General features: G+C 39.9%; 1 protein-coding gene and 2 pseudogenes across 3 annotated transcripts in view; 1 reads left to right on the forward strand and 2 right to left on the reverse strand.

The window, feature by feature from the left end:
- ZNF638 (zinc finger protein 638) overlaps window positions 1-26,985 on the reverse strand; it is a 130,228-nt gene that overhangs the window by 71,636 nt on the left and 31,607 nt on the right. Inside the window, exon 1 of one of the 3 annotated variants that reach the window (XM_027620753.1) lies at window positions 6,985-7,108. The exons of 1 other annotated variant lie outside the window; for it this stretch is intronic. The gene's annotated coding sequence lies outside the window, so the exon portion shown is untranslated. Of the gene's footprint in view, window positions 1-6,984; window positions 7,109-26,985 lie in introns of those variants that run through there. One more of the 3 variants, XM_027620754.1, reaches the window with a different exon arrangement.
- Window positions 12,653-12,827, forward strand: LOC113937078 (annotated as a pseudogene).
- LOC113938422 lies at window positions 16,336-16,707 on the reverse strand (annotated as a pseudogene).

The raw sequence follows: 26,985 nt of genomic DNA on the forward strand, positions 1-26,985 counted from the left end.
ACTAGAAATGAGAAAAGCAGAAGATACTGATAAAACTCAAATGCTTACTGATAGCATATTTACTGCCTTATTGAGAAAGCACAAGCACGGAAATAAAATAAAGCCAATGTAAAAGAGGTCAGCAGGACCAAGAAGTAAACACAGTGTTGAAGACATTCACTACCCAGATGAAACTGTTCCGAGGCATAACTGTATTCTTGCCTTCCCTGCCATTAGGTTGTTCACTTTCATGAAGCATACAAGCCAAAACGTGTCTCTGCCTAAAATGAGTTTCCAAAATCTTTGATTAAGCAGACCTGAACTACCTGGTCAAATGCCTTAAAAATGCCAAATTCCTTTAAGTCACAAAGCATAAAAAAGCATATATAGCATGTTACTTTTTTTTTTTTGAAGCTTTTATTTTTTTATTTGAGAGAGAGAGAGAGAGCATAAGCAGGGCCAACAGCAGAGGAAGAGGGAGAGGCAGGCTCCCCACTGAGCAGGGAACCTGACTCGGGGCTCAACTCCAGGACCTGAGGGGATCATGACCTTAGGGGGTCATGACCTGAGCCAAAGACAGGTGCTTAATGGACTGAGCCACCCAGGCGCCCCTAGCATGTTACATTTTGTATAAAAAAATGAAAATAAGAAAACATATATAGCTGCTTACAGTTACGAAAAGAAACACAGGTAGGATAACATACAAAACAAGTTGATTACATATATGGGATACTGGATAGAAAGGACTTAAAGAAAATGGGAATGATATTTCATGAAGTACATCTTATACAGTTTTGAAGCATGTTAACAAGCAATACTTTAAAACAAGGATGGAAGAACGTAAAAAATCTAAAACTGAAAGCAAACTAATTCAATTATTTTTCAAATGCATACTATAACCCACTTAAAAAAATGCAAATAATTCATGAACCCACTATTTGATTTATATATCCTCAGTTTTAGAGGAGCCAGGAAAAAAGGGGAGAATTACAAATAAATTCTTACTCTTTTTAGTAGTTTGCTTTGGGGAGTTTTTTTGGTAATAATATGGCTGAAGCAATTCTTTTTTTTTTAAGATTTTATTTATTTATTCATTTGAGAGAGCAAGAATGAGAAAGAGAGAGAGAGCACATGAGAGGGGGGAGGGTCAGAGGGAGAAGCAGACTCCCCGCTGAGCAGGGAGCCTGATGCAGGACTTGATCCCAGGACTCCTGGATCATGACCTGAGCCGAAGGTAGTCGCCCAACCAACTGAGCCACCCAGGCACCCCATGGGTGAAGCAATTCTTAAATTACTTTAGATCCATTACAGGATTAAGCAAATAAGTAAATGTTTTGATAGTGTTGGGAACCAGGGCTTTCACTGTACAAGACAAGATATATAAATATGAAATGAGAAAAAGAAAAAACTGGACAATAAATTATAAACCACTGAAAAACCAAGAGTCTGTAATTGCACAGCAATCAATCACTGCAAATGTAGAGGGATTGCTGACTTGAAAAATCATCATTTTGTAACCATAATAGTAAAGATTGGTTCAGACAAAAAATCAACTGCGCATGTTAAATCTAGAGGGAAATTTTATTAAGTAGGACATTTGCATAGTCTTAAAATCTCTCCACAAATCAATTAGTTCTGGGGGGTCGGGAGGGATCAAACATTTTGACCAAATATGTTATCAAATATAGTATCATTCATGGCAGACCAACAGACATCATGCACCTCCAGATTTGATACCATGGGGACCCAGCATCACTTACATGATTTTTCTGGCCAGGGACACATAATCTGAATCTAATGAAGAGGAAACATCAGACAAATCCAAAATGAGAAATGTTCTATTACCAAAAAAATGAAAGTAAAGAAAGAAAGCAGACTGTATTTTTCAGAAATGTCAACTTCACAAAAGATAAAAGAAAGGCTATAGGAAATGTTCCAGAGTAAAAAAAGACTAAAGGACATGACAATTAAAAATACAATTATCTGACCCTAGACTGAACCTGTAGTGGGGGGAAAAAAAAAAACAAAAACCATAAAGTGCTATCAAGAACACTATTGGGTCAACTGAAAATGGTAGATTCAAGAAGTTTGTCACATGTTAAATTTATTGAGGTTGTTTACTATGACTACAAAAGAAAATACCCTGTTCTGAGGACCTGGGTGGCTCAGGTCATGATGTCCTGGGATTGAGCCCCACATTGGGCTCCCTGCTCAGCGGGAAGCCTCCTTCTCCCTCTCCCACTCCCCGCCTGTGTTCCCTCTCTCGCTGTGTCTGTCAAATAAATAAATAAAATCTTAAAAAAAAAAATACCCTCTTCTTAGGAAATAGTAAACTAGGGTTAAGCAGTATAAATATATGCAATTTACTCTCAAACAGTTCAGAAAAAAAAATCACGTGTGTATGCATACAAGAACAGAAGAGGGGAGGCAGGGAGAGACAGGGTATTCCTGTCAGAGATTTTAATTCATTCAAAAGTTAATGACCCAACCTTTTCAGTCGAACACAAGACTAACTCCTTACTAAGTCAAAAAGAAAAAAAAGACTAGAACTATGGCAACAGGCAGAAAACATGCAACACGATAAAAGAGCATCAGCCCTAAACACATTTTTGTTTTTCTTTTTCTGCATCCTGTTCACTCCCTATTGACTATTAGTCAGCCCGTTATGCAATTCATAATAATCTCATCTTTGGGGACATTTCAACTAATCTGATGATATCCACCCTGCTAGGAGGGGTGCCAGTGAATTACTTCATGCAAAATTGGTTAACTCCCGTAAATAAAAATTAACACTAATGTAGCATAGTGTTTGTTTGTTTGTTTTTTTTTTTAAGAAGACCTTAGATTCAGTGTATTAATTCTGGTCTTGCTGAGTGCTAAGAATGTGACCCTCAGCAAGCTGGTTAACCCAAGCCTCAGCATCGTCATATGAAAAACGGGAATAAAAACAATACCCACTTCAGAATGTTGATAGGACAATTAAAATTATACCTCCCAAGGCACCTGGGTGGCTTAGTCGGTTAAGCGGCTGGTTCTTGACTGGCTCTTGATTTCGGCTCAGGTCAGCATGAAGTCTGCCTGAGGTTTTCTCTCTCTCCCTCTGCCCCCCCCAAAATAAATAAATCTTTTTTTTTAATTATTTATTTGACAGAGAGAGACAGCGAGAGAGGGAACACAAGCAGGGGGAGCGGGAGAGGGAGAAGCAGGCTTCCCGCGGAGCAGGGAGCCCGATGTGGGGCTCAATCCCAGGACCCTGGGATCATGACCTGAGCCAAAGGCAGACGCTTAATGACTGAGCCACCCAGGCGCCCCAATAAATAAATCTTTTAAAAAAATTATACCTCCTGACTCACAGTAGGTGCTCAGAAAGTGTTAAGATAGTAAACAAAATGCTTTACTTAAGAAGTAGGTAGATACTTGTTTCTTTTATTAAGACTTGGATAATTTCTGAAAATTTCAATATAGTTGAAATAGAAATTAATACATGTATATACATACTTTGTGGTATATAAGGCACAATTGGAGAAATTTGAACACTGGCGTGGAGGAATTATTATTTTAGGAGTGATAAGCATGTTTTTCTCTATTATAGAGAAAAATTCTTAACTATAAATTGAATGATATGGGATTTGCTTAAAAATAGGGTGGAAGGTAGAGATATGATTGACCATTAGCTTGCAATTACTGAAGTTAGGTGATAGGTACACAGGTGAATCATTACATAATGCTCTGTTTTATGTTTAAATTTTTCCATAATAAAAAGTTTTCTAAAGAAATGAAGACATTCAAAAGAAAATAAGGTTGGCAACATTCACTCAACAGGGCAACAGGGACATTAGTTGAAAGTTTAATGAAGACTGTAGAAATAAGGTAGGGAAAAAAGTGTAAAACCTTAAAAGACTGAACAATAATTATTTTGGTATTTAAGAGATTCAAAAGCTGAAAATAATCCAAAATATGTATGTGCCCAAGGTAACCATGAAGGAAATATCAAAATATGTGTACCTTAAAACCCTCCTGTACTCCCTGAGATCTTCTCAGGACAAAACCCTTGCTCTTGACCCTCACTGTCCATTATTACAGCTTTGTTTTATTTCTACACCTCACCTTCTTCCTTTCCATTATTCTTTTATCTTCCAAATAGCTGTTTTCATTTTCATTCTCAGCCACAAATTTCAGACTACTACTACTATATAAAGTTGAAGTAATAAAAGAGCAAGTAATGTTGAATACAAACAGGGGCTTATTGGCTTTAGCCACAAATACAATTACTTTCAAAATCTGGAGGAGGTCTAAACCACCACATGCCAACATTCAGTAGCTCCTCTTTCCTTGTAAAACAGCCCAAACAATGTTACTGGGTACCCATACTGGAAACACTGATTCTTAGTATATAAAGCATTTTATGAAGAATTTGGACAGATTTATTCAAACTTTGACCAGTACACATTAAGTCATGGTAGAAAGAGCACAATTTGGACCCCAAGGGCTAGGTTCTTACCCAGGCTCTGGCAACTACCAGCTGAATTCATTCACTCAGCACAGGAGCATGGAATATATACCAGGCACTGGGACTGATACAAAGATGAACCTAACAATCATATAAATAAATGGTTACAATATATTTTGGTAAGTGCTACAAGAGAGGCACATATAAAATTTATAGATACACCAAATATTTTAATGAAGTATTAGATGATTTTTCAGCTCCATAATTCTATCAATTTAATCTGAAGCCCTTTAAGCTTCTCTTTAACTAAAAGGGAATATCCACAAGAGATAATCTTCTATCAAAAGATGCTGCCTGAAACTTAAGCATTTGTAATAAAAGTATCAGCTAATATTTATTAAGCACCTAGTGTGTGCCAAAGGATAGGGGCTTTCCATTCATTGTCTCTCTCAATTATCACAACAATCCCAAGCAGGAAGTAGTAGTATCACCATTTTACAGATAAGGAAACAAAAGTTCAGAAAGACTAAAGTAACTTACCCAAAATCTTAAGACACACAGTAAGAAAAAAACAGGTATTTGAATCCAGATCTTTTGATTCCAAAGCCTATTCTCTTTTCACTAAACTATTTGTCTCGCATTTTCTTTCACTACATAAAAATTTCCAGAGATCACCTTAAGGGCACCCAAGAGAAAATCTTTATGACAGCCATTAAGTACAAAGTGATCTCTGATTGTAATAAGCGTTTTTTAAACAAGAGTATCTGCTATATACACCCTCCAAGAAAAAAAAAAAGATTACAAGACTAAAATATAACCAATATTCAGGCTAACTAATATGTGACATGAATAAATACATTCTGAAAACTAGTTAATAGAAACCAATGAGATTTTGTGACTTCTGTTTTATCTCTCCCCTTACAAGATAGCAACAAGGAATAAGGGACTGGCCCAGCATATTTTACTGTATCAACATGTTGGATTCCACATAACTATTTAAAAGTGCGTATTACAGAGTATGCAGATACAAAATAAAATGTATATGAATGTTGTCAAATAAAAAGAATGCAATATAAGCTAAGGCTAGAATGCCTAATAAAGCTATGTTGAAATAATGAAATTATGCAATTATTTTTCTGTATAAACCTCATTTTTTGAAAATTAATTTTTCCAATTTATCAATACTAGTTGCAACTGAATCAGCAAATATCCCCAATAAATAAGTCAACCCTTTACAACAAGTGAGGGGGAAAAAGAAAAATTTTTTTGTGCACGATTCCAAAGCCGGTTAGAAAAAGAATTTGAATCAACTTCAGCTGCCGGATCCTGGTAACAAATTTTTCTTCAAAAAGCCTTCATATTAAAATAGGGTTTTTTGGGGGCGCCTGGGGGGTTCCGTCCTTAAGTGTCTGCCTTCCGCTCAGGTCATGATCCCAGGGTCCTGGGATAGAGCCCCGCATCGGGCTCCCCGCTCCGCGGGGAGCCTGCTTCTCCCTCTCCCACTCCCCCTGCTTGTATTTCCTCTCTCGCTGTCTCTCTCTCTGTGTCAAATAAATAAATAAAATCTTAAAAAATAAGTAAAGATAAAGGGGCTTTCCCCCCAAATTTGTCCTTAGAGTAAATCTTAAGCTAGAGGCGGCCGTCATTGCCTTGTTCAATTAAAGATTTTGTACTAACATAAGTCTCCCTCATTCGCAATTATCTCGAATAACAAAAGATCTGTTTCAAACGTCCTCAAGGATTGAACTGTGCGGTATACATTCTCCCCCCCCACACACACACACCTTTAACAGAACGGGGGTCAGCCTAGGAATCACACACAAACCACTAACGATCCGTATTCGCGATTCCTCCGAGAAATTTGTAAATAAATTATCAGTACCGTTTAGGAGCCCTCCGTATCCTGCACAGAGGTGACATTTTCTTTGCTTTAAGGCTGCAAAGGGCAGGCATAGGAGACAGCGACCAGCAAAAGCCGCTGGATCTAACATCCCCCCTTCACCCCAACTCCCCCTTCCCCAGCCCCAAACACAAACACGCTCTTCTCTCCACGCTTCTTGCACAACGTCGCTCGCTAAAGGACTCGGCTCAAGCTCCACCGCCTCGCTTCAAGGCCCGACGGGAATGGTTACTCCCTCCTCGGTGCTCCCGCACCACCGCTTCCTCTGGCTGTCAGGCCTGGCGCGGCCTCGGCAGGCCCTGCGCCGATGGGGAAGGGGCCGCCACGGCGTTGCCCAAGGGCTGTTTTCATTCCTCGGCCCAATGCAACGGCGTCAGGCAGCTCTTCCTGAAGCAAAGTCCCAGCGCGGTTGCCCGACCTGGCCCTCCAGAGCAGCGAAGTGAACTGACGCGGTAGCGGGGCAGGCAAGCTTCCCTTCCCATCCCGGGGGTCCCCCAACCTCCTCCCGCCCCCGCCGCCTGCCCGCCGCCATTTTGTGCGCAGCCGCTGCGACACATACAATAGTCGGCCCGGACCGCACAGGAAAGACTCAGGACCCCCACACTACGGGCTCCCGCCTTCCAGCCCCCTACTCCCCACAAGGCAGCGATCCTACCTATGCCTACCCGACTAAGAGCCGGATCCCATTTGCGCCCCACACAGTTTAGCACTCAGCCTCCAGTATCGACGCCGAAGAAGCTACCGCCTCCAGAGAGCTGCACGCATGCGCACCTATCGAGCCTTTGCGAGCCCTCATCCGCTCCCGGCGCCTGCGTACCGCTGGTACCGCGCTCGCCGGGAGGCACGAGAAAGAAGCCAGAGGACCTTGGTTCCGAAAGGGGGCGCTCTTGCGGGAAGCGTTCTCGGAGCCCACTGTGTCCTCAGGCACCGTTGTCAATACCTATGCCTGCCCTGTACCTGTCCCATCCAAATCACGCGCAACCTTTAAGACCTGTGTTGTCTCGCCTCCGTGAAGTCTTCCCTGACCATTTTTGGCTTCAGTAATACCTCGCACTGTAGAGCATGATGCTTCATATGGTTAAGATTTTTCCTGCCTTTAAGCTCTCGCCTTATATCTATTTTTGCATCTCTATAGCAATGATGTTATAACAGCCACTGAAAATGTCAGGAAATTATAAGTCAGTTGAAGCTTATTAAGCTAAAAGCTTAACACTAAAAATTCATGTGTCATTTCACAATCAAAATATATGTGGTAGATATTCATAACCTTCATTTTACTGATGAAAAACTTTGGGTTGAGAGAACTTGAGTAACTTAAGGTTATTCTACTATACTAACATAAAAGCTCAATCATTGGGCAAAATCTGGTAAAACTCCCAAGTCTCTCCTATGGATACCACACAAATCACACCACCTACACTAAGTCTCATGCATCAGTTTTACCTAGCATCCAAGCAGATGTATATCTTTCTTTCTTTCTTTCTCTCTTTCTTTCTTCTTTCTTTCTTTCTCGCAGAAATGTATTTCTTTTATTCACGTTAAAATAAACGTAGAAAAAGAAAAGTCTTTTTATAAAATATATCTTATCAGATTTTCATTTCAAACTAAAAATCCTGCAGAGGCAACAAACCAAAAACAACAAAGAAAAAGCCAACAAGCCAACTCCACATAACCAATGTTAAAGCTTGAAGTGTTTCCTTCCATACATTTTTTTTTTAAGATTTTATTTATTTATTTGACAGAGAGAGAGAGCGAGAGAGGGAACACAAGCAGGAGGAGTGGGAGAGGGAGAAGCAGGCTTCCTGCGGAGCAGGGAGCCCCCTGAGATCATGACCTGAGCCGAAGGCAGACGCTCAACGACTGAGCCACCCAGGCGCCCCTCCTTCCATACATTTCTATATATTCATACTAACATACACAAATATGTTATTTGCATGCAATGGGAAAGGCTGTTTTTCTTTTTTGCCAATAACTTGGACATTAGTCTGCTGTTTCATTTTCTGACTACTGACATTTCTCCAAGTAAACCATATCGATCCCCTTTCTTAAATAGCTGTGCAATATTCATAGGATGGCTCCATCATCAATTATTCAACCTGTTGACACTGAAGTTGTTTTTAGTCTTTTTGATACCATAAGCATTGCTCATATATAAACAGCCTTACCAACTGATATTTGTATTTCTAAAGGCTAGAATTCCAAGAGTTAGACTTCTACCTTTAAGATATATATATGTATATATGTATATGCAGATAGATTTAATTCTACTAGATATTGTCAGAATCCTTTTCAAAAACTTTATCCAAATTCCCACTTCCACTAAATGCATAGGAGAATGATCATTTCTCCACAACCTCACTTCTTTCTCTAAACTCTGAAATGACTTAAATATCATTGGATATGTCTGTCCTTTAAGAGTTGGTATAATTACGGGCACTTGGCTGGCTCAGTCACTAGAGCATGTGACTCTTGATCTCAAGGTCATGAGTTTGAGCCCCACATTGGAAGCAGAGTTTACTTAATTAAAAAAACAAAAAACTGGGTGCCTGGGTGGCTCAGTCAGTTGAGTGTCTGCCTTCAGCTCAGATCATGATCCCAGGGTCCTGGGATTGAGTCCCACATTGGGCTCCCTGCTCCTTGGGAGTCTGCCTCTCCTTCTACCCCTCCCCCCCCCCGCTTGTGCTCTCTCACTTTCTCTCTTTTCTTCACATAAATAAATAGAATCTTTTTTAAATTTAAAATAAAAATAAAAAATAATTTAAGTTGGTATAATTAACCTTTGAAATATCTCACCTGTGCTTTTTCTTTTTTTTTTAAAGATCTTATTTATTTATTTGACAGAGAGAGATAGCGAGAGCAGGAACACAAGCAGGGGTTGGTGGGGGAGAGGGAGAAGCAGGCTCCACGCGGAGCAGGGAGCGTGATGCGGGGCTCGATCCCAGGACCCTGGGACCATGACCCGAGCCAAAGGCAGACGCTTAACGACTGAGCCACCCAGGTGCCACTAACCTGTGCTTTTTCTAGTGTGGCTCGTGAACAACTTTCTCTAGATGTTTTTATAATATATAATTTGATTAGAATTTCTCTCTCTTCCCTGCAATCATATTTGCAATTTAATTCTCCTCAAAAAACATCCATTTCTAGAGGGGAGGGGGGTGGGGGATGGGTTAGCCTGGTGATGGGTATTAAAGAGGGCACGTACTGCATGGAGCACTGGGTGTTACGCACAAACAACAAATCATGGAACTCTATATCAAAAACTAATGATGTGATGTATGGTGATTAACATGACAATAAAAAAGGAAAAAAAAAACATCCATTTCATCTGGGTTTATTTATTTATTTGAGAGAGAGAGAGAGAGAGCGTGGGGAGAAGGAACAGCAGGAGAGAGTGAGTCCCAAGCCAACTTCGCACTGAGCATAGGGCCCCGTGCGGGGCTCAATCCATGATCAAAACCTGAGTTGAAACCAAGAGTCGGATGCTCAACTGACTGTGCCACCCAAGCACCACTCATCTGGGTTTTCAAATTCATTTCCCTAGAGTTGGGCAAACTAACCTCATAAATTCCTTTTTCTTTTATGTTGTCCCCATACATAGTTTTATTTATTTCTGCAGCACTTATCACTTTCTAACATACCATATAATTTATTTCTTATTGTTTCTTATCTACCTCTCCCTCCACTAGAACATAAGCTCCATGATGTTAGGGATTTTGCCTCTTCACTGCTTTATCTCTAATACCTAGAATGATACTTGGCACACAGTAGGAAAATCAGTGTATATTTTATAAAAAAAAAAAAAAAATGAATGACCCTGATAGGTAAAAAAATGTGTGTGCATGTGTGTATGAAATTGCTGAGCCTCCTTTCATATCTACTGGCCATGGGCATTTCCTCCTTCAAAAAATCTTTTTAATATCTTTTGCTTATATTTCTAATAAGCAGATTGTCTCTTTCTTATTAGATAATTCTTAGTATATAACGAATATTAATCCTTTGTCAAATATGTTGCAATTGGTTTCTCCCCATTCATATTTTCTTTCTGAGGATCTTTTGCCATTATAAATTTTAAATGTAATCAAATTTGTCAGTCTTTTCCCTTATGACTTCTGAGTGTTCTTTTTGTCTATGAAGTCTCACACCACCCCCAAGAAGCATACACACCTAGGAATTATACAAAAATTCTCCTAAACTTGCTAAATTTTTGTTTACAATTTCATAATTTTATTTTTTACAGTTAGACATATTTAATCTAAAATTTATTCTTGGGGCACCTGGCTGGCTCATTTGGGAGAGCATGAGACTCTTGATCTTGGGGTCATGAGTTCAAGACCCACATTGGGTGTAGAGATTACTTAAATGAGTAAGTAAATAAACTTAAATAAAATGAAATTTATTCTCTTTGTGATATTAAATAAAGATCTAACTTTGTTTTCTTCGAAATATATTAAATCAATCATGAAGTTTCCATGTACTATAAAAACCATGCTTCCTCCCCCCACCCCGCTCCAATGAAATGGCCCTTCCCTTTAAAAAACAAACAACAAAGAAATAAGTTCCCATACATAAAATGGATTTATGGACCTTCTAGTCTGTCTTACTTATCTATTTGTCTACCTATGGGCCAGTACCATTTGTTCGCTCATTAACGGGCCCACTAAATATTATTTGAGGGCCTACTTTGTTCCAGGAACTCCTCTGGCACAGAAGAGTCAGTGGCAAATCAGATGGCAACACTGACTTGTGCCCTCATGGCACATACAGCCTTGATGGGGGAGACAGACAATAAACAAAGCAATATATAGTATGTCGGATGGTAAGTGCTATGGAAAACAACCAAGCAAGATGAAGACATAGGGAATAAGGAGGTAACAGAGGTTGCAATTTAAATAGGATGGCGGTCAAGAAAGGCATGACTAAGGGGTGTCTGACTGGTTCAGTCGGTAGAACATCTAACACTTGATCTCAGGGTCATGAGTTCGAGCCCTATGTTGGGCGCAGAGATTACTTTAAAAATAAATAGATAAACCTCTTTAAAAAAAGAGAGGCATGACTAAGAAGGCAGCATGTGAGCAGAAACCTGACTGAAGTATATGAGTAAACTAGAGAAATCTGGGAGGAAGAATATTGCAGGAGGAGTGAATATAAAATACAAAAACTCTGAGAAGAAAGCCAGCTTGTCATACTTGAGAAACTGCAAGAAGGCCAAAGAAGCTGCAACACAGCATGAGTAAGAGGAGATACAGCAGATGAGGTGGAGGAGAAGCAGGCTATGGTTGCCATTAGCAGAAGATCACTGGCTGGGGGGCTTAACCGACAGGGATTTATTTTCTCACAGTTTTGAAGGCTAGAAGTCTAGATCAGGGTATAGTCACGTTTGGCTTCTCCTCAGGCTCCTCTCCTTGGTTTGTAGTTGGCCACTTTCTTTCTGTGTCCTCACGAGGGCTTTTCTCTATGCTCACGCACCCCTATTGTCTCTAACCTCGTCTTATAAGGACACCAGTCATATTGGATTAGGGCCCACTCACCTGACTCCACTTAACTGTAATCAGCCTTTAAGGCCCTACCTCCAAATACAGTCGTGTTCTGAGGCATACTGGCGGTGAAGACTTCAACATAGGAACTTGGGAGGAACAAGTCAGTCAATAACAAAGGCCATTTTAAGGCCTTTTGGTTTTTCCCGTGAATGAGACAGGAAGGTTTTGAACAAAGGAGTGACATAAATCGAATTTCATTACATTGAATACTTACTCTGTGCCACTATTCTAAATACTAGAGGATACAGTGGTCGACAAAAACCAAGAATCTGCTTTCATAGAATTTACATTTTAGTGGAAAGAAACAATAAACAATTGGGGCACCTGGGTGGCTCAGTCGTTGAGCGTCTGCCTTCGGCTCAGGTCATGATCCCAGGGTCCTGGGATCGAGACCCACATCGGGCTCCCTGCTCTGCGGGAAGCCTGCTTCTCCCTCTCCCGCTCCCCCTGCTTATGTTTCCTTTCTCGCTCTCTCTGTCAAATAAATAAATAAAATCTAAAAAAAAACCAAAAAACCTGAGATGCAATAATAGTTTCTGGGGCACCTGGGTGGCTCAGTTGGTTAAGCGTCTGCCTTCGGCTCAGGTCATGATGCCAGGATCCTGGGATCGAGTCCCGCATCGGGCTCCTTGCTCCGCGGGAAGCCTGCTTCTCCCTCTCCCGCTCCCCCTGCTGTGTTCCCTCTCTAGCTGTGTCTCTGTGAAATAAATAAATAAATAAATCTTTTTAAAAAAAGAAAAAGAGGACACAAGCGGCGGAATTGGTGCCTTCTGCAAGATTGAAATCATGGCAGGTCCAGAAACTGATGCTCAATTCCATTTCACTGGTATCAAAAAATATTTCAACTCATACTCTCACAGGTAGAATGAATTGTGTACTGGCCACATATGGAGGCATTGCTTTGATGATCTTATACTTCAAGTTAAGGTCTAAAAAAACACCAGCTGTGAAAGCAACGTAAACGATTTTTAACCTGTACCTCATCTGTTAAATTCCCATGCCTGGAGAAGCTAATGTCAACTCATCATGCGATACTCAATTTGTACAATAAATTATGAACCTGGAAAAAAAAAGAAAAGAAAAAGAAACAATAAACAAAGGAATATATAATGTGGTAAAATAAAAAGGAAAATAAAGCAAGTAAGGGGAAAATGATGAAGCAGGGGCTGGGTAATGCCTTAGATAGGATAATCAGGGCAGTCCTCTCTGGTAAAGTGACAGTGAAGCAGAGATATAAAGGAAGAGAGAGGGAAAGTCTTGCAGATACCTGGAAGAAGAGCTTTCCAACAGAGGACACATCGAGTACAAAGGCTCTGGGACAGGAGCACATTGGGTATGTTTAAGAATAACTGGAAGGCCAGCACAATTGAGGTGGAATGATATGGAGGAAGGACAAGATAAGGATGGAGAAGTACAAGGGATCAGATCATGCAAATCTTTATAAGCCACTTAGAAGAACCAAGTGGCACTCGGAGATATTGGAGGATGGGAGGTTTATTTAATGCCGGCGGGCTCAGAGGAGAATGATCTCCAAAGGTCTGAGCCCCAAGCACAAACAAAGGGGGTAATTTATACACCACTACTTCCGCATACTTGGTTCTTTTGGCGTCAGCAGGAAGCAGAGCAAAGAGAAGAACCCAGAAGAGCCCCAGGGTAGGGACTGGGATTCCCTTGCTGGCTCAGTCGGCCATTTTAGGACACACATTTTTCCTTATCAGCTGTACAGAACATTGAATACATACTGGTATAGGAATCACAAGAGTTTCCTTTCTAGCTCCTGCTCTGATACTAACCTCACTGGATTTCAGTTTTCATACTGTAAAAAGGTGGAAAGGAAGGGACTAGATTATCTTTTTTTTTTTAAAGATTTTATTTATTTATTTGAGAGAGAGAATGAGATAGAGAGAGAGCATGAGAGGGGAGAGGGTCAGAGGGAGAAGCAGACTCCCTGCCGAGCGGGGAGCCCGACGCGGGACCCGATCCCGGGACTCCAGGATCATGACCTGAGCCGAAGGCAGTTGCTTAACCAACTGAGCCACCCAGACGCCCAGGGACTAGATTATCTTGCCCGTAAGATATGAGTCTGGAAATCTCCTGTAAACTTAAAGATGCTCGTGAATATTTATGGAATCCTAAGAATTTTTTTTTTAATTTTAGAAATCTACTATATCCACACTACTCCACATTTTTATGTCTTCTCGCCACCTTGGACCACTTGCAGAAATTCGCATTCCCACCTAAAAATGTCAATATTCTTGAGAGCAAAAAAAGTCATCTTACTCCACCTACTCTTCTGACCGTCACTTTTGTCCACAATCCTCCTCCCCTTTTTTTACCCACTCTGTTTTCTGATTGGTCAGACAAATACTGAGCAGCTCTGTCCACAGCCCAGCTCCTCCTGCTTGCTCAGCACAGCTCAATGCCTGAAAGGATTAGAAAAAAAGAAGAGTCATCACGAACCTTTTCCTGTGATTTAACATCCAGGGGGCTTTGTCTCAATGACACAAAGGATCTCATCACCATTTCATCTCAAGTACAAAAGTAGTAAAAAATAGGATTTGGGGGTAATAATTGCCCTCCATATGTCCTTAGAATCCAAATCTAATGACTGGGATAGACACAGGTCCGTGATGAAAGTTTGAGAATTCCCAGAGCTGTATCATGCCCTGCTAATGAGTATCATCAACAAAACTTGGTTCTTACTGATCCTTGGATTTTGCCTCTTTGGTGACAGACTATAAGGTGTACCCATGTATCATTTAGAGAGGAGTTCAGAAACTAACTCAAAAAAAGAAGCAGTTATTTTTCTGAGTTTTTATCAAAGCCTTGTATAATGGTATCTAGAACTCAGTTTGTCTCTTCTTGTTAAGGTAGTTTCTAAATATGTCTACAGATTCTTTGATAGGATTCACTTCACAAGGTAAAGCCTAATTCCACACTCACGGAAAGCAGGTGGGATTTAGCCTATTGTTTCTAATGAATAGAATGTGGTGGAAGGAATGCTATGTCACTTCTAAGGCTAAGTCATAACAAGGATAGCTTCCACCTGACTTTCCCTTCTTTTTTTTTTTTTTTTGGATGACTTACACTAGGAAAAGACAGGTTCATGAGAACATACAAACAGGCTATTGAGAAGCCCCAAAAGGAAGGAATTTTAAGTACTGACAGAAGCAGACAGCATAACAGAGAGATCAGGAAAAGAGACTGTCAAAGAGTGCTGCTAAAACACTGTCGTCCAAGAGTAACCTGTGTGCATCCAAGGCTGCAGTCTCTAAGGAGCAAGAACAGTCTCTAAGGAGCAAGAACCCTGCACATTGAAGGGGCAATATACTTCACTAAAATAGTTCAGTTAAGTTACTAAACAAATAAATAAGCAAACAACAACAAAAACAAGTCCCAGGAGAAAGGGATAATCAGGATCTAGATTTGCTACCATATAGTACCTAAAATGTCCAGTTTTTAACAACAAAAAAATTACAAGATGCACAAAGAAACAAGAAGGTGTGACTCATACACAAGAAAAAAAGATAGACAACAGAAACTGACTGTGAGAAGGCCCAGATATTGGATTTAACATATAAAGACTTCATAATAATTATTAGAAATATACTGGAAGAACTAAATAAAGGGAACCATGCTCAAAGACATAAGTAAACGTATGACATGTTGCAACAAATAAAGAATGTCAATAAAGATAGAGGAATAATTTTTTTTTAAGAATTTATTTATTTATTAGAGAGAGAGAGAGAAGGAGAGATAGAGAGCACGAGAGGGAAGAGGGTCAGAGGGAGAAGCAGACTCCCTGCTGAGCAGGGAGTCCGATACGGGACTCGATCCCGGGATTCCAGGATCATGACCTGAGCCGAAGGCAGTCGCTTAACCAACTGAGCCACCCAGGTGCCCGAGGAATAATTTTTTTAAAGAACCACATGGACGTTATGGAAGTAAAAAATACAATAACTGAAATGACAACTTCACTAGAAGGGTTTAACAATAGATTTGAACTAGCAGAAGAAAAAAATCAGCTAAAACAGGGACTAATATAGGTCTTTTGTAAAAACAAAGTGGTATAACACAATTTTCAGAATATGGGGGATACTCTTCACATTATACCATTTTGGCTTAAGAAATCTTTCATAGGACTGTTCTACTTTCAGATAGTGGAAGAAACTTGTAATGTGCACTTCCATGACACCAACACTATATGTTTCCGAGTCACAGTAAAATACACAGAATTACATCCATAATTAATTTAAATAACAACATTTCAAGCAGTAATTTCTGTTACGTAGAAAACAAAATTAAGAAAGCGTACCATCAGGGTGATGGGCATTAAGGAGGGCACATGATGTGATGAGCACTGGGTGTTATAAACAACTGTTAAATTATTAAACACTACATCTGAAGCCAATGATGTACTGTATGTTGGCTAACTGAATTTAAAAAAGAAAAAAGAAAGAAAGCAACCATCAAACAAAAGCTTCAGACAAGATAACTCCAAGGATAGCATATGAGAACAGCTGCTGATTCAGTGAAGGGGTTCTGGCCTAACCAATGAGAAGGCTGCCAAAGACTAGTCCAATACCAGCACCAGAAACTTCCACTGCTATTGTTGCAACACCTGTACCAATAAAATAGGCAGCAGCATCAATGTCTCTGCTGATTGCACTGGTCTGAAAATCCCACTGGATTAGCTAAATCACACCATGCTCTGCCCCCATTAAATACTATAGAGCCCTCTTCTATCAAGATAGCATTGATGCGGCAATGGGTCTGGATGCAATTTTCGATCCAGCTTGGATCAGAGCCGGGGTGCAGGCAAGCTTGGCACAGATAAACATCTTACACTCTGGGGGCAGCACAGCGAGAAGACTTGGGTAACAGACAACATAAGCTCCTCTCCCACTTCTTCTCTTCCAGGAAGGTGGTGGCCATGGCTACAACAGAGGTCAAAGGAGTGGGGTTCTCTTTCATTTTTGAAGGATAGTTTTACCAGACATAGAATTTTTGGTTGACACTTTTTTTTTTCTTTTAGCACTTTAAATATGTCATTCCATTGCCTTCTGGCCAACATGATTTCTGGAGAGAAATCAGTTGTCACTGTTACTGGGGCTCTCTTGTACAAGATAAGCTCCTTCTCTCTTTCCACCTTCAAGATTCTTTGTCTTCTAACAATTTGACTAGTGTCTGTGTATGGATCTCTTTTTTTTTTTTCTAAACATTTTATTTATTCATTTGACAGAGAAAGAGAGCACAAGCGGGAGAGAGGCAGAAGGAGAGGGAGAAGCAGACTCCCTGCTGAGCTGGGAGCCCAATGTGGGGCTTGATCCCAGGACCCCGGGATCATGACCTGAGCCAAAGGCAGACACTTAACAGACTGAGCCACCCAGTTGCCCCTCAATTAACTATTTATAAGTGTGTTGATTCTTTCTTCCGCTTGCTCAAATCTGCTATTAAATACCTTGTTTTAGTTTCTTCCTAATCACCCCATTAAGTGAGAGTGGGACTCCCACTCTAGGATTATTGGCATGGATGAACACATGACACCCAACACTGAAAATATGAGATTGCTAGCAGTTTCTTGTCACATATACTTACAACCTGGGGGAGGTGGACAATCACACATCACATAGGGCCCTGTGAGAGTCATACGCAGAAACAGAGTGAACAGTCACATGTGGGAGGCTTTGTAATTTCAGTAGAGTGGGTTGATACCTGGCTCCTGCGATAAGTTGTGATTATTTTGTTTGAATACTTTCATGGACTTGCAGGGAATGGAAACCTGTTAGGAATAATCAGGAACTGCACCTGGTCCCCATGATAAGAAAGTTTGTTTGACTAGGGGTATGGAGTTTCTTTTTAGTCTGATGAAAATGTTTCTAATATTAATTGTGGTGATGGCTGCATAGAACTCTGTGAATATACTATAAACCACCGAATGGTACACTTTCAATGGATGAACTGTATGGTATATGAATTATATCTTAATAAAGCTTTTATTTATTTATTTATTTTAAAAGATTTATTTATTTATTTTGAGAGAGTGAGAATGAGAGAGAGAGAGAGAGAGAGTACATGGGGGGGGTTAGAGGGAGAAGCAGGCTCCTCGCTGAGCAAGGAGCCTGATGCGGGACTTGATCCCGGGACTCCAGGATCATGACCTGAGCTGAAGGCAGTCGCTTAACCAACGGAGCCACCCAGGCGCCCTCAATAAAGCTTTTATATTAAAGATTCTTTCCAGGGATGCCTGCGTGGCTCCGTTGGTTAAGCGTCTGCCTTCAGCTCAGGTCATGATCCCAGGGTTCTGGGATCGAGTCTTGCATCGGGCTCCTTGCTCAGCAGGAAGCCTACTTCTCCTTCTCCCACTCCCCCTGCTTGTGCTCTCTCTCTCTCTCTCTCTGACAAATGAATAAAATCTTAAAAAAAATAAAAAAATAAAGGTTCCTTCCATTACTTATGATAGTTTATTTTAAAGCTACACAGAAAAAAAAAAAGGTAGAGTCTCCAGCTCAGCTTCTGGAAAGCCAGGTCACAAAGAGCAATAGAATATGAACTTCTCATCATTCATGACCCAACAGCAGTACTGCTGACTTTGTCATGTCCTCATTCCCTCTGAAATAGGCAAGTGTTGTACCCTATTTAAATAAGTCTACCATACAGATGAATCTGTATTTCTAGGTTTCTGCTTCTCCTCTAATCTTGGCTTCTGCTTTCTTTTTTCTTTTTTTCTTTTCTTTTCTTTTATTTATTTGACAGAGGGAGACACACAGAGAGAGGGAACACAAGCAGAGGGAGTGGGAGAAGGAGAAGCAGGCTTCCAGTGGAACAGGGAGCCCAATGCGGGGCTCGATCCCAGGACCCTGCGATCATGACCTGAGCCGAAGGCAGACGCATGACGACTGAGCCACCCAGGCTCCCCTCTGCTTCTCTTTTTTCTGAGAGTCTTGAATTCAGGTTTGCCTGGGTCCCCTGGTTCCTTTTTTGGCAGAGTTCTCATACTAGTTCATTCATAAGTCACTGGTCTGGCTAATATAATGTACCTTTTAGCTAAGACACTTATCCTAATTTAATTAGCTGTGGCAAAGGCAGAAAGGTAATATGATACATTGCTGGTGGGAATCTAAAATGGTACAGCCATTCTAGAAAACGGTTTGTCACTTTCTTATAAAGTTAAACAAGTATTTTCTATATAAACCTACAATCCCACTTCTGAGAATCTACCCTAGAGTAACAAAAATTTATACTGACACAAAAACCTATACACAGATGTCATAGCAGGTTTATTTGTAATAGTCCCAAACTGGACACAACCAAATGTCCTTGGAACGGTAAATGGGTAAACAAATTTTGTTACATCCATACAATGAACACTAGTCAGCAATAAAAAGGAACATATTTTTAAAAAAGGAACATGTTACTGATACATGCTACAACTTGGATGAATCTCAAAACAAGTTGGGTGAAAGAATCTGGTCTCAAGAGGTTACATTCCATGTGATTTCATTTATATAACATTCTCAAAACCACAAAACTGTAGTGATGGAGAGTAGATCAGTAGTTGTCAGGAGTTATAGTTGAAGGGCAAGTGTGACTATAAAGGGTTAACACAGGGGGTGTTTTGGGAATATAAAACTATTCTTTATTCTGATTATGGCAGTGGTTATACAAATCTATAAATGAGTTAAAATACAAAGAACTGGGGCGCCTGAGTGGCTCAGTTGGTTAGGCGTCTGCCTTCGGCTGGAGTCGTGATTCTGGGATCCTGGGATTGAGCCCCACATTGGGCTCCCTGCTCCTTGGGGAGCCTGCTTCCCCTCTCCCTCTACCTGCCGCTGAGCCTACTTATACTCACTCTCTTGCTCTCTCTCTCTCTCTCAGATAAATAAAATTTTTAAAAATCTAAAAAAAAAACAAAAACAAAGAACTGTACACCAAAAGAAAAAAAAAGAAAGAATAAGCTTCAGTCAAAACTGTCCATCTGAAAACAAATAAAAAATACCCTAGAGCCTTGCAAAGAAATCTCTTTATTGCCCAGAGATAGTGATCTCAAAATGGGTGTGGGTCAGATAATTACTAACCTTAGTAGGTTACAAAAGCCAAAAGTTCTGCCTCAAGCTAATGTAAAGGAGACACAATGGGAGATCTGACCCAGGTCCAGGAAGACCCAAAGAATTGGGACAGTCTGAAGGGCCAATGTCCCTCATGCCTCCTCCTGCTTCACCCCAACCGATTCTAGGTTGGACAGAGGTGAATACCACATCATAATGAGCCAGCTGAAATGCACACGAGGGACAAGGGGAAGATAAGCAGTGCCTTCCCACCTCAGAAATGCCCCAAGACAGAGGCGAAGACTAAAACAGTTAAATTGCGTGAAGGAGCTTAACAAAGAGGCCTATTTAAAACTTTACCTGAAATTTAGGATGTATATGATTTCTTTCTTTTGCTTATAAATATCTTCACTTTATAAAGCCACAGATCATTCTGTAAAGTGGTTTTTTCCCCCCACACTTACAAAAAAGATGTTGATAACTCTTAAGTGAAAAAAAGGTGAAAACATTTCTTATTAAGTCAGGGTTACACAAAGATTATATTAAGAGCCCTCAAATTTTGACTAAACATTGCCAAAGTCACTTAAGGATTCTTTGAAAATATAATCCTTGGGCATACTGAATTTGTATTTTTTTATGGCCTAGGACCCCTGGCACTTATCACAACTACATACAAGCCCTAAGAAAAGAAATGATTTACCAAAAAAATCACAAAATCAGAAAGTGTCAAAAACATTATTAAAGAAATTTTAAAATACTTTTTTTTAAAGATTTTATTTATTTATTTGAGAAAGAGAGAATGAGAGAGAGCACGAGAGGGAAGAGGGTCAGAGGGAGAAGCAGACTCCCCGCTGTGCAGGGAGCCCGATGCAGGACTCAATCCCGGAACTCCAGGATCATGACCTGAGCCGAAGGCAGTTGCCCAACCGACTGAGCCACCCAGGCACCCAAGAAATTGTAAAATACTTTTAAAGTACATTATTATTAAAGTTAATTTTTCTAGGAAAATATTTATAACTCATATTACAAAGAACTTGTTCCCCTATCTAGGACCTGTAAATCAATAAGGAAAAAGAACTCAATAGTAAAATGGGCAAAAGATATGACAATGAAAGAAGTACAAAGGGCTATTAAACATGCAACAATATTCAACTTAACTCATAAGAAAATGTAAATTGAAACTACAGAGATACTATATCCCCCCATCAGATTAGCATAGATCAAATAGTATGACTATGTTGGTTAGAGTGTGGGTAATCAGCATTTTTTTTTAAAGATTTCATTTATTTATTTGGCAGAGAGAGACACAGCAAGAGACGGAACATAAGCAGGGGGAGTGGGAGAGGGAGAAGCAGGTGTGGGAGCCCAATGCGGGGCTCCATCCCAGGACCCTGAGATCATGACCTATTTCTATGTGGAATGTAAATTGTTGTGATCTCTATGGAAGGCAATTTGGCAAATATCTGTCAAATTTACAAAAACACATGCTCTTTGAAACAGCAATTCCACTACTAGGGATTTATCCTATAGATGTACTCATAATTATACAAACATTCCAGATTATTCACTGAACACTATTTGTAATCAGAAAACATTGGAACATCCTACATTATCCACCGATAAGGAATTAGTTAAATAAGCTATGGTACATCCAACCAATAAAAATACTACCAAGTAAATAAAATCTTAAAAAAAAACAAAAAACAAAAGGGGGCACCTGGGTGGCTCAGTCAGTTAAGTGTCCGCCTTTGGCTCACGTCATGATCCCAGGGTCCTGGGATCCAGTCGGGCATCTGGCTTCCTCTGCCTCTGCATCTGCCTCTTGGTTTGTAGATGCATTACTACAATCTCCTCCTCTACCTTTACATCCCCTTCTTTTTGTGTCAATCTGTGTCCTTTTCTGCCTCTTCTCAGAAGGCCTTCATTAGATTTAGGGCCCACCCTAATCCAGTCTAATCTCATCTCGTTTCATTTTTTTTTAAAGATTTTATTTATTTATTCATGAGAGACAGAGGGGGAGAGAGAGAGAGAGAGAGAGAGAGAGAAGCAGAGGGAGAAGCAGGCTCCCAAGGAGCAGGGAGCCTGATGCAGGACTCGATCCCAGGACCCTGGGATCATGACCTGAGCCGAAGGCCGACGCTTAACCATCTGAGCCACCCAGGCGCCCTCATCTCGTTTCTTAGTTATGGCTGCAAAGACCCAATTTCCAAATAAGGTCACATTCTAAAGTTACCAGTGGCCATGAATTTTGAGGGACACTATTCAACCCACTATACCCATTACTCCTGCTTTTTCTTGGCATTACACTGGAGGTCCTAGCTAATGAGTTAAGACCAACAAAAATGGTATAAAGCTTAAAAAGAAATAGAATTTTCACTCTTTGAAGATGATATGACGATGTACACAGAAAACTCCAAGGAATCTGCAGATAAATAACTAGAATTAACAAGATAGTTTAACAGGGTGCCTGGTTGGCTCACTTGGTAGAGCATGGGACTCTAGATCTCAAGATTCCATGTGGACAAAATAATATAACTTTACTGAAAGATACTAAAGAACATCTAAATAAATGTGAGCTATATACTATGTTCATAGATAGTAATATTCAATACCATATATATAGCAATTCTGCCCTAAAGACATGTATAAATTCAACTGAATTTCAATCAAAACCTCAACTGCACATTTTTTACAATCTGATAAGCTAATTCTAAAATCTATATGGAATAATGAGGAGCCAAGCATAGTTAGGACTCTACTAAGGAAGAAGAATAAGAAGGGGAGAACTGCCCCACCAGGTATCAAGAGGCATTAAAAGTTAGTAATATGTTTAAAAAAAAAAAGTGTGGCATTATGCAGAAATAAACAAAAAACTAATAGGACAAAAAAAGAGAGTTCAGAAAAAGACCTAAGCATTTATAGAAACTATAGAAATATAGACAGAAAGTATATATAGATCTATACATCAATTTATATTTATATAAAACAGAGGTGGCATGCAGATCAGCAGCGGAAAGGATGGCTTTCCAAATGGAAAAAACAAATGGACTCCCACCTCACAACATACCCCCAAATCCATTCAGATACATTAGATACTTGAAAGTGAAAAGCAGGGACACCTGGTTAAGCGTCTGCCTTGGGCTCAGGTCATGATCCCGGGTCCTGGGATCGAACCCCACATCGGGCTCCTTGCTCAGCGGGGAGCCTGCTTCTCCCTCTCCCACTCCCCCTGCCTGTGTTCCCTCTCTCACTGTCTCGCTGTCTCTCTCTCTCTCTATCAAATAAATAAATAAATAAAATCTTAAAAAAAAAAAGGTGAGAAGCAAAGCATTAAAACTTTTACAAAAAACGTAGGTAAATGCTTCTACACCCTCAGGATAGGAAAGAATTCCTTACACAACAAACAACACAAACCATAAAAGGAAATATTAATGAACTTCACTACTTAGAATTAAAACTGTTTATTAAAAGATATCAATTTTAAAAAGTTAAAAATTAAGTCACAAAGTGGAAGAATATTTATTTTACAAGTAACTAACAGAGGCTTACAATCTGGATTTATAAAGAATTCCTGAAAACCAAAGAAATGTTAAATGACCCAATAGAAAAATGAGCAAAAGAGGGGCGCCTGGGTGGCTCAGCCGGTTAAGCGACTGCCTTCGGCTCAGGTCATGATCCTGGAGTCCCGGGATCGAGTCCCGCGTCGGGCTCCCTGCTCGGCGGGGAGTCTGCTTCTCCCTCTGACCCTCTTCCCTCTCGTGCTCTCTCTCAAATAAATAAATAAAATCTTTAAAAAAAAAAAAAAAAGAAAAATGAGCAAAAGAGGGGCTCCTGGGTGGCTCAGTCAGTTGAGTGCCTGCCTTCGGCTCAGGTCATGATCCCAGAGTCCTGGGATCGAGCCCCACATTGGGCTCCCTGCTCAGTGGGGAGCCTGCTTCTCTCTCTCTCTCTCTCTCTCTCCCTCTGCCTGCCTCTTTGCCTACTTGTGCTCTCTATCAAATAAATAAATAAATAAATAAAATCTTAAAAAAAATTGAGCAAAAGATATGGTGAGGCATTTCACAGATGGGCAAGTATAAATAGCCAATAGAAACCTGCTCAATCTCATTAATTATCAAGAAAATGAAAATGAAACCTCAATGAGATTCATTCCGTTCAGACAATGAATATTTATTAAAGTCTAGTGCACACCAGTTACCCTCTAAGCTCTAGGGACACAACAGTGAACAAGACATACAAAATCCCTGTCCTTGTGGAGTTAGCTTCCGCTGGAGAAAGGCAGTGCTAATAAGGGCTCTGGAGAAAAATGAAGCAGTGAAAGGGGAGAAGGAGTGGGAGAGAGGCACATCAAATTTTCAAGGGGATAGACTCAGGGGCTCCTGGCTAGCTCAATCAGTACAGCGTGCAAGTCTTGATCTTGGGATTGTAAAGTGGAGCCCCACGTTGAATGTAGAGATTACTTAAAAATAAAAAAATTTTAATAAATAATTAAATGAACAAACAAAGGGATGGACTAGGAAGGCCTCACAATTCAATAAAGGCCTGAAGGAGGTGAAGGAGCCTACCATGCAGCTATCAGGGGGCAAGGACAGAATTTTATGCACACTAACACTGAAGGGTAAAGCAGACAAACAAAAACCAATAAGAGATTAAGTAGTAATCACAGAAAGAAAAAAGTACAAGGAACAGTGACATCGCAGAAGCCTAAGAAAAAGACATCTTCCTCCTCAACTTTTCTAGAGAATCAGAACTCTAGAGGTTAATTGGAGGACACCTGGGTGGCTTAGTTGGGTAAGTGTTCCACTCTTGATCTCAGCTCAGGTCATGATCTCAGGGTTGTGAGTTGAAGCTCCACGTTATAGTAAAACAAATTTTATATTAAAAAATATATGAATATATACAATATCTTTTGGATAGTTTAAGTATTTTACCTAAAAAGTTTTGTTTTCTTTTTTTTTATAAAGACTTTATCTATTTATTTGACAAAGAGAGAGCTTGCACAAGCAGGCAGAGGGCGAGGGAGAAGCAGGCTCCCCACTGAGCGAGAGCCGAACCTGGGGCTTGATCCCAGGACTCTGGGATCATGACCTGGGGAGATCCCCGAGACTCGGGGATCATGACCTGAGCTAAAGGCAGACACTTAACCGACTGAGCCATCCAGGAGCCCCAAAAGTTTTGTTTTCTGAACAGTGAATATACAAGGGCCAAATTTCCTTGGTAGATAGTTTAATATGATCCTGAAATGGTTAGGTAAGTAAAACACAGTATCCTTTAAAATATTAATAATCCTTTCTGGATTATTGAAACACAGTATCCTTTAAAATAAAAGCTTCTGGATTGTTGAAAAGGTCTTTCTTCTATTCAGACAGAAAATATCTAAAAAATCAAAATCTTTCCTGCTTGAATCTGGGTTGTTTTTTTTTCTTATCTCATTTTCTGGGAATATAACAACCCTACATCCTTTAATAAAAATCCACTGTATAAGTAAATACAATCCCTGTCATCTTCTTTTCAGTGACTAAGGGTGGGAAATAGGAAAACATGACTGACAGAAAAAAAAGTTTATAAAATACCATCTCCACCAAAAGCACCTAAATTTGATTTGGATGTTTTTGTTTTTGTTTTTTAACAAGAGAAAATCCTCAAACAGTTCACTCATCTGCTTAACAAGTTAAAACAAGGTAATTCTGTAAATTAATAGAAAAAAATTTAAACTTGAATTCCATAAAAATTTAACAATTTTATCTGTCAGGCATTGTTCTGAGAGATTTTATATACATTATTCATTTAATCCTGAGAATAATTCAATGAAGTAGACAATGTTATAGTCCTCATTCCATGGAAAAAGGAACCAAGACCCAGAGTTAAGTAATTTGCTGAATGTCACATAGTTAATAACTGGTGGCCTCTATGTGAACTCAAGCAATAGGGCTCCATAACCCACACCCTTAATCACATTATATTGCTTTCCTCATATTATAATGTCTTGGTGGGAGGAGACAGAAGGACAGAAGTCAGAAAAAAGAAAAAAAAGACAGAAAGCTAAGGAGGCAATATTGATATCTGTTAAGTATCTGACAAATCTGAGAAATCTTTAACTCATCTACCAATATTGCTTTTTTCAGCTTTATTTTTTTAGCTTTTTTCCTTTTCAGATTTTTATTTAAAATCTAGTGAGAGCTTTATTTTTATTATGAATAAAATTGTAAGATATTTATACATCATGATGATTTGATATACATATAAATTGTGAAAGGATTGGGCACCTGGGTGGCTCAGTTGGTTAAGCGACTGCCTTCAGCTCAGGTCATGATCCTGGAGTCCAGGGATCGAGTCCCGCATCAGGCTCCCTGCTCAGCAGGAAGTCTGTTTCTCCCTCTGACCCTCCCCCCTCTCATGGGCTCTCTCACTCTCTCAAATAAATAAATAAATAAAATTTTAAAAAATTGTGAAAGGATTTCTTCCATCTGGTTATGTTGCTAGCTATTTTTTTTTTAGATTAACACAACAGAGGTTTATTTTTTGCTTGTGCTGCATGACCAGTGCAGTTTAGTAAATGGGTTCTGTTCCAAGTAGTTACACAGTGTCCCTGGCTGAGTCCATATGCTTGTGATACTGACATCTTAACATATAGCTTTATATATATATGCGTGATGGATGTGTTATTATACACACACACACACGATACACATACACATATATACACTTTTTTTTAAAGATTTATTTATTTGAGAGAGCGAGAATGAGAGAGAGAGAGTACATGAGAGGGGAGAGGGTCAGAGGGAGAAGCAGGCTCCTCACCAAGCAGGAAGCCCGATGCGGGACTCAATCCCAAGACTCCGGGATCATGACCTGAGCCGAAGGCAGTCGCTTAACCAACTGAGCCACCCAGGCGCCCTATATACACTTTTTTACATATATACATTTTTTGATGAGAACATTTATTAAATTTAACTCTTGGCAAGTTTCAATGATACAATACAGTGCTATCAACTACAGTCACCATGTTTTACATTAGATCCTCAAGACCTTATTCGTTTTATAAGCAAGTGTTGCAAAAACTTGCCAGAG

This window comes from Zalophus californianus, chromosome 8 (genome assembly GCF_009762305.2).
Source record: "Zalophus californianus isolate mZalCal1 chromosome 8, mZalCal1.pri.v2, whole genome shotgun sequence".
NCBI classification, from domain to species: domain Eukaryota; kingdom Metazoa; phylum Chordata; class Mammalia; order Carnivora; family Otariidae; genus Zalophus; species Zalophus californianus.